Source organism: Salvelinus alpinus, chromosome 28, assembly GCF_045679555.1.
Source record: "Salvelinus alpinus chromosome 28, SLU_Salpinus.1, whole genome shotgun sequence".
Taxonomy (NCBI): domain Eukaryota; kingdom Metazoa; phylum Chordata; class Actinopteri; order Salmoniformes; family Salmonidae; genus Salvelinus; species Salvelinus alpinus.
Genome location: NC_092113.1, coordinates 29161339 through 29171493, shown reverse-complemented (window position 1 = coordinate 29171493; position 10155 = coordinate 29161339). Strand labels below are relative to the sequence as shown.

At 42.6% G+C, this 10155-nt stretch overlaps 1 protein-coding gene across 11 annotated transcripts in view; it reads left to right on the top strand.

Moving 5' to 3' along the window:
- The window catches only part of hspg2 (heparan sulfate proteoglycan 2), a 190736-nt gene that overhangs the window by 73178 nt on the left and 107403 nt on the right, over positions 1–10155 (top strand). The gene's annotated exons all lie outside the window — the stretch shown is intronic.

The window sequence follows — 10155 nt, the reverse complement described above, 5'->3', positions numbered from 1 at the left end:
TGGGAACAACAGGAAGTGCCAACTCCCATTTGACTCTCTGAGTCTGAAACCCCCTTTTTTACAGGGTGGATCCATCAGAGAGGCAGGTTGCGTTCCAAATGGCACCCTATTCCCTATATAGTGCACTACTTTTAACCAGGGCCCATGTGGCTTTGGTCAAAGGTTGTGCACTATATAGGCAATATGATGTCATTTGGGACGCACCCACAATGTAAAAAGCATAGAGTGGAGGGAAGTGTTGGAAAGGAAGTGTGTCCTGTCTGAGGGATATCCTCTCAGCTCCAGAGACATAATGAGATAATTATCTTACAAATAACTCCTGACCTCCTTCCCTGGATACTGTCATCAGTGTCTCCCCTATATTAATGTAGTGTTCATTCAGTGTCTCCCCTATAATAATGTAGTGTTCATTCAGTGTCTCCCCTATATTAATGTAGTGTTCATTCAGTGTCTCCCCTATATTAATGTAGTGTTCATTCAGTGTCTCCCCTATATTAATGTAGTGTTCATTCAGTGTCTCCCCTATAATAATGTAGTGTTCATTCAGTGTCTCCCCTATATTAATGTAGTGTTCATTCAGTGTCTCCCCTATATTAATGTAGTGTTCATTCAGTGTCTCCCCTATATTAATGTAGTGTTCATTCAGTGTCTCCCCTATATTAATGTAGTGTTCATTCAGTGTCTCCCCTATATTAATGTAGTGTTCATTCAGTGTCTCCCCTATATTCATCGCGGCCGCCCGAATATAGGGAATAATGGCACAAACATCACAAACAGTCATTCTGTTACCAAACTTTGAATCTGCACTGTTCTTCAAGTAAATGTATTTGTGGAAATTGTTAAAAGTAGTACTTGTGCATAGAGTTGTATGGTGTGTTTAACTTTGCAATCATTGGTTTTGTTTGACATGCATTTTAAATATAGTCTCAGCATCACTCTGTTACTGTGGATTTGCGCAAATACACTGCTGCTATACTCTTTAGATACTACAGATGTTAGTGGGCTTAGGCCCACTGCTTTCCCCCTCATTTATGTTTCTCCTCTCCTGAAAAGAGACTCAAGCAGCCCTTACTGTGGGCAGTAAATATTCAGCCATAAATGTCTATTCACAACGTTTGTTTTCAACTTCGAGAGCTCGCTGGTTTTAGTTTACGCCAAGGTTTAGCTAGTAAGACACAGATGGAACGCGAGCAGCAACGTATCTCTACAAGTGTATTCATGTTTGATTGTTGGGATTGTGGTTTTAGTCTGACAATCGGGGTGGGTGGGGTTTCTGGTTTTTATTTTTCTATGTTTATTGTTGTTTCCTTCCTAAAGAGACACATAGGTCAGTATTCAGTATTCACATAGGTCAGTATTCAGTATTCACATAGGTCAGTATTCAGTATTCAACCTAAGGTTGAAACATTTCCTGACTATTTACATATGAGAGATTTCCATTCGGTTACATATTTGAAACCCAACCTATGCTTAATCCACTAAAATATGTCACATTCAACGTAAAAGGTCTTAACAGCCCGATTAAGAGGAAAAGAGGCTATACATACCTTAAGAAATTAATGGCTGACATTGTGTTTTTACAAGAAACACATCTTACAGCCAGTGAACACAATAAATTGAAGAGGGAATGGGTAGGACAAGTTTTTGCGTCCTCTTTTAACTTCAAAGCAAGAGGAACTGCAATTTTGATAAGTAGACACATCCCCTTCTGCGTCAACAACACCATCTCTGATCCCTATCGGGCAGGTTTGTTTTGGTGCAGGGGCATATGTTTTCGGAGTCTTGGACCCTATTGAATATTTATGCTCCTAACTTCGATGACCATATGTTTATTCAGAATGTCTTCCTTCAGGTTGCTCAAGCACCACCAGGATGGCTACTGGTTGGAGGAGATTTACATTTTTGTTTAGATACAGTTCTTGATAGGTCCTCTGATAAACCCTCACTTCTTACCAAAGCCAGCAAGCTCACCATGTCATTCATGAAAGATCTTAATTTACTAGACATCTGGAGACAGTTGCACCCACAGGATAGGGACTACTTTTTTATTCACACCCCCACAACACACACACGCGCATAGATAACTTTTTACTATCGACCCAACTGTTTCATATAGTGTTAGATATCGAGTATCTCCCCAGATTGCTGTGACCATTCTCCTCTGGTATTATCAATCTCCTTTCCTACCAAGGTAAATGGAGCATATAGATGGAGACTAAATTCTACACTCCTAAAGCAACCTGAATTTTGTGCATTCATCAAAGAGCAGATCAATATTTTTACTTTGACAAACAAACCCTCCGCTCCTGACAGTTTCATTCTTTGGGACAGATTGAAAGCCTATCTGAGGGGACAGATCATTTCCTATACTAAAGGGCTGAAGAGAAAACACAGTGCGGAACTGAATGTCCTTGAATCTGAAATCTCTGAGCTAGAGAAAACCTACCAAAGAGGCCAGACTAAAGATCTATACAGGCTTTTGGTAAATAAAAAACTTAAATATAATATTCTGAACACATATCACTAAATCAAAACAGCGTTAGTACGAGCTTGGAGAGAAAGCACACAAAGTATTGACATGGCAACTGAAAGCAGAGGAAAGTAAGAGGACAATTAATGCTATAGAAACTCTTACTAATGAGATATCTTTCGACCCTACTGAAATTAATGATACTTTTAAGAAATACTACGAAGACCTCTACACTTCCCAATCAAGCGATGATCTGTCAGAGATCGACTCCTTTCTCTCCACTCTCAACCTCCCATGCCTGTCAGAGGAAGACAGAGAGCGCCTGAATGAACAGTTCTCAGTTCCTGAATTGTTGGAGGCCATTAAATCCTTACCTTCTAATAAATCTCCTGGGGAGGATGGCTTCCCTCCAGAGTTCAATAAAGAATTTAGGGAGCTGTTGGTCCCCAACCTTATGGAGGTGTAACAGTTTAACTTTACGTCCGTCCCCTCGCCCCGGGCGCGAACCAGGGACCCTCTGCACACATCAACAACAGTCACCCACAAAGCATCCTTACCTATCGCTCCACAAAGGCCGCGGCCCTTGCAGAGCAAGGGGAACCACTACTTCAAGGCCTCAAAGCGAGTGACGTAACCGATTGAAACGCTATTAGCGCGCACCACAGCTAACTAGCTAGCCATTTCACATCCGTTACAGAGGCACTTAAAAAAGCCGGGGAAGACAACTGCTTTCCAGAGTCTTTCTCTCAAGCAGTGATTACTGTAATCCACAAGAAAGGGAAACACCCGCTAAAGTGCACCTCCTATAGACCAATCTCTCTCCTTAACACAGGTTGTAAACTGGTCACCAAGAGGCTATCTAAGAGACTGGAGTCATGTCTTCCCCTGTTGGTCAACCCAGATCAGACTGGCTTCATAATTAATAGACTGTCCTCCAATAATCTCAGAAGGTTCTTTGATATAATTCACCTTGCTAACAAAAACAAAATACCTAGTGTCGCATTCTTCCTCGACGCTGAAAAGGCCTTTGATAGGGTTGAATGGCCATACCTCTTTCGCGTCTTGGAAAAGTTTGGTTTAGGTACCGTGTTTGTAAATTTGATAAAATCACTCTACAAATCTCTTAAAGCTAGGATTGCTACCAATGCGATTACTTCCTCCTCTTTCCCTCTCTATAGGGGGAACAGACAAGGTTGCCCAATTAGACCCCAGCTCTTTGCCCTCGCCATCGAACCGTTGGCTGAGGCTATCTTATTTCTAACAAACCCAGAACATTCCCTCTCTCACTTGCAGATCCTACTACAGTGTTATAGTTCTTTCTCTGGATATAAGGTCAATTTTGATAAAAGTGAAATCTTACCGTTGTCTGTCTTTGACCATCAAGCACAAGTTTCCTTTTAGATGGTCTCCTATGGGCTTCACATATTTGGGCATAATGGTGGATGGTAACCTGAACAACCTATATAAACTCCATCTGGCCAGTTTGTTGTAAAAGGTGGAGGGTGACCTTTGTAAATGGATGGACTTGCCTCTCACTCTACTGGGTAGAATAAATGCAATTAAAATGAATGTCCTGCCCAGATTTCTATATTTGTTTCAATCTCTCCCTATCCCTGTTCCCGCAGCATTCTTTTCCTCTCTCGACAAGCTGGCCAGACGGTTTATCTGGCACGGCAAAACCCCTAGGGTTGGCCTGGATAAACTGACCCTTGATTACAGTCAAGGGGGCTTAAACCTCCCCAATTTTAGGATGTACTACTGGGCTGCACAGTCTAGGTTTCTGGCTCAGTGGTTTGACAATGGTCCCTCTCCCTCATGGTTGAACATTGAAAAGTTTGTGGTAAATGATGACACTGGGGCAGAATTGTTTTACAAATGGGACAGAAAATCTATAAAAACCATCACAGACAACCCTTTAATCATACATTCTGTCCTGGCATGGTGCAAACTGCATGAGCTGTTCAGACGAGGGGGATTTCTTTCCCCTAAAACCCCTTTATGGAACAATAGATTGATCCCTATGTTTTTCCAGAATAGTAACTTTAGACCGTGGTCTGATAAGGGGATCACTCTTCTGGAACATTGTTATGAGGAGTGAGTTCTTATGTCTTTTGAACAGCTGAAACAGAAATACCACTTGCCTAACAGGGACTTCTTTAGCTCCCTACAACTACGAAATGTTATTAGTGTGTGCTCTGATATTCATTGAATGTATCTGTCATGTATCATGGGACTAGATGTTAAAGACAGTGGAATGTAACAGATATACTGATAGACTGCAACTAATATTCAATACATTTCATATGCAATAGTGCACAAATCAGGATTATTCATCTCACATTGGTTCTCAAAGACTTGGCCTTGTGTCCTACAAGGTATTTTAACACTGTTCACACATTCCGATTGCCAATTTCCACAAGCTCGTCCCTCTTCGTAATTCATTCAGTCTGAATAGGGACTTTTTCTTAGTTGTGTATGTTTTTCTGTTGAGATACCTATTTTTTCAAAAATTCTGTTCTTTCTAATCATCACTTTCTATTTTTCTCTTTCTCTTTCCCCTCACACTCCGTTCCGCACCCACCAACCTCGACTAACTCTGTCCTTTTTCCTGCTTCGTCTCACTTGTTCTTGTTTCACCTTGACCCTTATCTTTGACCCATATCGTTGACCCTTATCTTCGATCCCACATCACTCCCATCTGCCCTCTACCCTCCACCGCCCACTCTACTCCCCTTTAGCATAGCACCGGTGGTGGAACCTCCCTTTCCGGGGGACATTCTAAGCCCAGACCAGGCAGACTACAGTCCAATGCGCTTTGATCTCTAATTCTCTCTGATCTCTATCTCTACTGCTACTATTTTCCTTATACTCTCTATTGAAATACCTTGGCATATCGTATCATTGTCTGCTCTGTTCAGCAATGCACTCTCATTTCCACATTCACTCTAGACACCATTCCTGGGACTCTTGGGATTGTGAAGTTTGAGTCCAGTCTGAAGGTTTTTCCATTTTAGGCAGGCTGTAATGTTTTCTGATGCCAGTGGAAAATGATGGGGTTATTCCATCATGTCATAGCTTTCCCTCTCTACCTATGACACTAGCACTAGCATTTCAGCTAAAAACAACTGGGACAAAATAGGTTTTCATTTATTTTTTGATGGGTCTCCGTTTGTAATTTCACCCTGACAATCATGTTACATATTTCACACTATAATTACTTTCAATATTCCCTTATTGCCTTGTTAGGGTTGTAGTTTTAGTTCCAGCACTAAGCATGACTGAACTGATACACGGATTGGTCCACCCGAATGAGATACACAAGATGGAGCCGACAGACATGGTCACCCTGTATTTGTATTTGTATTTATTAGGTATTCCCAATACCAAGGCAGCAGCTACTCTTCCTGGGGTCCAACCACATTAAGGCACTTACATTACATATAAAACAAAATATAAAACAGTACATCATATAACATTATTACACCACTACATATCTACAATACTAAATGTATAATACCACCATACAACAATATTACTATGTACGTGTGTGTAGTGTGCGCGTGCTAGCGCTTGTGTGTAAATGCCTGTGTATGCACCTGTGTCTGTGTCTCTTCACAGTCCCCACTGTTCCTTAAGGTGTATTTTTACCTGTTTTTAAATCTGATTTTACTGCTTGCATCAGTTACCTGATGTGGAATAGAGTTCCATGTAGTCATGGCTCTATGTAGTAATGTGCGCCTCCCATATTCTGTTCTGGACTTGTTGTGAAGAGACCTCTGGCGGCATGTCTTGTTGGGTATACTTGGGTGTCCAAGCTGTGTGCTAGTAGTTTAAACAGACAGCTCAGTACATTCAGCATGTCAACACTTCTTACAAAAACAAGTAGTGATAAAGTCAATCTCTCTTCCACTTAGAGCCATGAGAGATTGACATGCATATCATTAATGTTAGCTCCCTGTGTACTTTTAAGGGCCAGCTGTGCTGCCCTGTTCTGAGACAATTGTAATTTTCCTAAGTCCCTCTTTGTGGCACCTGACCACACGACTGAACAGTAGTCCAGGTACGACAAAACTATGGCCTGTAGGACCTGCCTTGTTAATAATGTTGTTAAGAAGGCAGGGCAACACTTTATTATGGACAGACTTCTCCCCATCTTAGCTACTGTTGTATCAATATGTTTTGACCATGACAGTTCGCAATCTAGGGTTACTCCATGCAGTTTAGTCACCTCAACTTGCTCAATTTCCACATTATTCATTACAAGATTTAGTTGAGGTTTTGGGTTTAGTGAATGATTTGTCCCAAATACAATGCTTTTGCCACCCATTCTGAAACTAACTGCAGCTCTTTGTTAAGTGTTCCAGTAATTTTAATCGCTGTAGTCGCTGATGTGTATAGTGTTGAATCATCTGCATACATAGACACACTGGCTTTACTCAGTTAGTAAAGATTGAAAAAGTAAGGGGCCTAGACAGCTGCCCTGAGGAATTCCTGATTCTACCTGGATTATGTTGTAGAGGCTTCCATTAAAGAACATCCTCTTTGTTCTGTTAGACAGGCAACTCTTTATCCACAATATACTGTAGCAGGGGGTTTAAAGCCATAACATATATGTTTTTTTCTAGCAGCAAACAATGATCGATAATGTCAAAAGCGGCACTGAAGTCCAACAAAACAGCCCCAACAATATGTGTATCATCAATTTCTCTCAGCCAATCATCAGTCATTTCTGTAAGTTCTGTGCTTGTTGAATGTCCTTCCCTATAAGTATGCCGAAAGTCTGTTGTCAATTTGTTTACTGTAAAATAACATTGTATCTGGTCAAACACAATCTTTTCCAAAAGTTTACTAAGGATTGGTAACAGGCTGATTGTTCGGCTTTTTGGGCCAGTAAAGGAAGCTTTACTATTCTTGGGTAGCGGAATGACTTTTTCTTCCCTCTAGGCCTGAGGGCACGCACTTTCTAGTAGTATGAAATGGAAGCCCTGTTCCTAGCTCCTAGCCAACTTTGTATTTCTTACATATTTGCTCAGAACGTTTCTTTCATTATTACCTACAGCTGGAAAGCCGGACTCTGACATTTCTCATTCTAATATTTCTACATTTCTTAATACCTCTCTTTACATTTTTGAGATTTGTATGTATTGTTTTGTATTGTTAGGTATTACAGCAGTGTTGGAGCTAGGAACATAAGCATTTCGCTACATCCGCGATAACATCTGCAAAATATGTGTATGCGACCAACATTTTTTTATTTGAATGATGCAAATCAAATCAAGTTTATTTGTCACGTGCGCCAAATACAACAGAGAAATGCTTACTTAAAAGCCCTAACCAACAGTGCAATTTTTAAGTAAAAAATAGGTATTAGGTAAACAATAGATAAGTAAAGAAAAAAAAACATAAAAAAAGATAGTGAAAATAACATTAGTGAGGCTATATGCAAGTGGTACCGGTACAGAGTCAATGTGCAGGGTCACCGGTTAGTCGGGCTAATTGAGGTAATATGTACATGTAGGTATAGTTAAAGTGACTATGCATAGATGATAAACAGAAAGTAGCAGCAGCGTAAAAGAGGGGTTGGCGGGGGGAGTGGTGGGACACAATGCAAATAGTCTGAGTAGCCATTTTATTACCTGTTCAGGAGTCTTATGGCTTGGGGGTAAGAGCTGTTGAGAAGCCTTTTGGTCCTAGACTTGGCGCTCTGGTACCGTACGCACTACCCTCTGTGGTGCCTTGCGGTTGGAGGCCGAGCAGTTGCCGTACCAAGCAGTGATGCAACCAGTCAGGATGCTCTCGATGTTGCAGCTGTAGAACCTTTTGAGGATCTGAGGACCCATGCCAAATCTTTTCAGTCTCCTAAGGGGGAATAGGTTTTGTCGTGCCCTCTTCACGACTGTCTTGGTGTGTTTGGACCATTCTAGTTTGTTGGTGATGTGGACAACAAGGAACTTGAAGCTCTCAACCTGCTCCACTACACCTCCGTCGATGAGAATGGTGGCGTGCTCGGTCCTCCTTTTTCCTGTAGTCCACAATCATCTCCTTTGTCTTGATTACATTGTGGGATAGGTTGTTATTCTGGCACCACCCGGCCAGGTCTCTGACATCCTCTCTATAGGCTGTCTCGTCGTTGTCGGTGATCAGGCCTACCACTGTTGTGTCATCTGCAAACTTAATGATGGTGTTGGAGTCATGCCTGGCCATGCAGTCATGGGTGAACAGGGAGTACAGGAGGGGACTGAGCACACACCCCTGATGGGCCCCTGTGTTGAGGATCAGCATGGCAGATGTGTTGCTACCTACCCTCACCACCTGGGGACGGCCCATCAGGAAGTCCAAGATCCAGTTGCAGAGGGAGGTGTTTAGTCCATAGGAGCTTTCAGGGCACTATGGTGTTGAACGCTGAGCTGTAGTCAATGAACAGCATTCTCACGTAGGTGTTCCTTTTGTCCAGGTGGGAAAGGGCAGTGTGGAGTGCAATAGAGATTACATCATCTGTGGATCTGTTTGATCGGTATGCAAATTGGAGTGGGTCTAGGGTTTCTGGGATAATGGTGTTGATGTGAGCCATTACCTGCCTTTCAAAGCACTTCATGGCTACGGACGTGAGTGCTATGTCCGTAGTCAGGTGACCTTAGCGCTCTTGGGCACAGGGACTATGGTGGTCTGCTTGAAGCATGTTGGTATTACAGACTCAATCAGGGACATATTGAAAATGTCAGTGAAGACACCTGCTAGTTGGTCAGCACATGCCTGGAGCACACGTCCTGGTAATCCGTCTGGCCACGCAGCCTTGTGTATGTTGACCTGTTTAAAGGTCTTACTCACGTCGGCGAGCGTGATCACACAGTCGTCTGGAACAGCTGATGCTCTCATGCGTGCCTCAGTGTTGCTTGCCTCGAAGCGAGCATAGAAGTGATTTAGCTCGTCTGGTAGGCTCGTGTCACTGGGCAGCTCGCGGCTGTGCTTCCCTTTGTAGTCCGTAATAGTTTGCAGGCCCAGCTGACTCAGTACGGTCTTTGTGGTGGTAAATAAACAGCCACGAAAAAATTTGATGAAAACTCTCTTGGCAAATAGTGTGGTCTACAGCTTATCATGAGATACTCTACTTCAGGCGGGCAAACGCTAGAGAATTCCTTAGACTTCGTGCACCAGCTGTTGTTTACAAATATACACAGACCGCCCCCTCTCGTCTTACCGGAGTGTGCTGTTCTATCTAGCCGGTGCAGCGTATATCCCACTAGCTGAATCTTTTCCATGTCGTCATTCAGCCACCATTCGGTGAAACATAAGATATTACAGTTTTTGATGTCCCGTTGGGAGGATATTCGTGATCGTACCTCGTCTAATTTATTGTCCAATGATTGTACGTTGGCAAGTAATATTGATGGAAAGGGCAGAATTCCCACTCGCCGTCGGAGGATCCCTACGAGGCTCCCCGCCCTGTGTCCTCTATACCTGCGTCGCTTTCTCTTGTCAATGACAGGGATTTCGGCCTTGTCGGGTGTCTGAAGTACATCCTGTGCGTCCTGCTTGTTGAAGAAAAAGTCTTAGTCTAATCCGAGGTGAGTGATCGCTGTTCTGATATCCAGAAGCTCTTTTTTGCTTTCATCCAGCGCCATCTTACTTTGTGAAAGGACCACTTCTTGCCAGTAGGTTCTATGTCAGTATAGTGAACTGACAAG